Source organism: Dreissena polymorpha, chromosome 9 (genome assembly GCF_020536995.1).
Source record: "Dreissena polymorpha isolate Duluth1 chromosome 9, UMN_Dpol_1.0, whole genome shotgun sequence".
In the NCBI taxonomy this organism is placed as follows: Eukaryota; Metazoa; Mollusca; class Bivalvia; order Myida; family Dreissenidae; genus Dreissena; species Dreissena polymorpha.
In genome coordinates this window covers 51,727,776-51,729,948 of record NC_068363.1, presented here as the reverse complement: position 1 = coordinate 51,729,948, position 2,173 = coordinate 51,727,776, and positions in this window count along the sequence as shown.

The window sequence follows — 2,173 nt, the reverse complement described above, 5'->3', positions numbered from 1 at the left end:
TTGTGACAAGAGACATAACTCAAGCATTTGCTCTAAGAACGCAGTGTTCAAGTGCTATTCTACTGGTCGACCGGAAGCAGCCATTTTATATGCAGATGCCGGCAACGCAAGAACTGAAGTGTTGCTGAAACAGCGGTAGCGGAGGTAGGATACGCTCAGTACTCGGCATCCGCCAATATATTACTGGACGAAGGGGCACGGCGAAGTTTCGTAACCGAAAAAATCGCGAATGAAATTAACTTACCTCGTACCGAAACTGATACCATTCAGGTAGCCTCGTTTGGAAAACGAAGTCAAGAAGTGCGACACATGGATACTGCGGAAATCTACCTTAAGACAGACTATGGTCATAATATAAAGATGAATGTGCTGATTGTACCCACCATCGCGGTTCCTATTCATACTGTGTACCGAAGCAAGTAAATCGTGGAAGACAGAGTAATACGTGGAAATGGTCCCACTGCAGTGGCCTCTAAGATAGGATACTTGTTGTAAGGTCCAGTGAATCAGCGTCCATCCCATGCTCGTGCAGAATACGTCATGAATGTTATGACTTTGCCGCCAAATTCAAACGACATAGATCGGTTCTGGAAACTAGAGAATCTTGGTATATCCGCCGACGAAAACGATGAAACAGTCGTCAGTGTCATAAAAGAGTATCAGAAGACACACATATCTTTCAAAGATGGCGAGAACGAGGCACGGTTACCATGGAACCAGGAATTCGACAATTAACCTTAACGAAAAAAGGAACAGAAAACACAATACAGCGTTTGAGTAAAGATCCCAGTGCATTGAGATGCTACGGCGAAATTATAGCAGACCAGGAAAGAAGAGACGTTATCGAAAAAGGACCGGAAGGCGAACTGTTGAGGAACAACAGACAGGTCCCAATTACATTCCACATTATCCCGTGCAGAAATCCTAAGACACGACACCATTGCGAATTGTGTATGACTGCAGTTGCCGCCAAAACCGAGAGTCACCCAGTCTGAATGATTGCCTGCAGTCAAACCCACCAGCTCTTAACGACTTGACATCCATATTAGTCAAGTTTCGACTTAACGAGTTTGCGGTTAGTACCGATGTCGAGAAGGCGTTTCTACACATTGGACTTCAAGAGTGTGACAGAGACGTCACCAGATTCCTGTGGTAAAGTGACCCATCTGACGTGAACAGTCCTTTACAGACGTACAGATTCAAGACAGTTTTATTTGGGGCCACTTACTCGCCTTTTATATTAGACGCTACACTTCACCTTGAAGAAAACAGTGATAAGTGGGCGAGCAAAATAATGAAAAAAAAGACCTATACGTGGACAATATAATGTCAAGCTTTTCAGACGAAAAGACAGTGCTTCGTATTTCCGAGATGCTCGAGATCTCATGTCTACAGCCGGTTTTAACCTACGAGCGTGGGCATCACATAGTGCCAAGTTGCGGAAATTAGCCGAATCAGAAAACGTATCGGACTCAAAACCGACTACAAAAGTGTTGGGTATGAATTGGAACACGTTGTCAGACGACTTGGGATTTCCTGTCGCCCCCATCAGAGCGACACCACAAAAGGCTACCAAACGAGAGATTTTACGACAGTCGTCAAGAATATATGACCCGTTAGGTTGCTCACACCAGTGACAGAACGAGCGAATATACTGATTCAAGACATGTGGCGACAAAACTTCGACTGGGACACGATATTACCCGACGACTTTCAACATGTGTGGAGCAGTTTAGTCGGCGAGTTGAATGATGTAATGATGATGCGTGTAAACAGACACTAAATCTGAAAAGAACGACAACTCTAACCTAAATGTAAGTCGCTCGCTTCACGTGTTCGTGGATGCCAGTATGCAGTCGCATGGAACGGCAGCGTACCTCGTTAATGGGAGGCAATCGACATTGGTTTTGGCAAAAAAACGAGTTGCGCCGTTGAGGTCGATTTCTTTACCAAAATTAGAACTTACGGCTGCCCTTCTGGGAGCAAGATTTACAAAACATCTACAGGCCGTTTTAGAATGTGAAAATGTGTTCCTGTCGTCGGATAGCCAAATCACGTTATATTGGTTAAAATCCGATAAGTCCAAGACATTACAGCGATTTGTGAAAAACCTAGTGAATGAAATACACGAGCTGACCGGAAGGTACCAATAGAACTACTGCCCAACTATTCT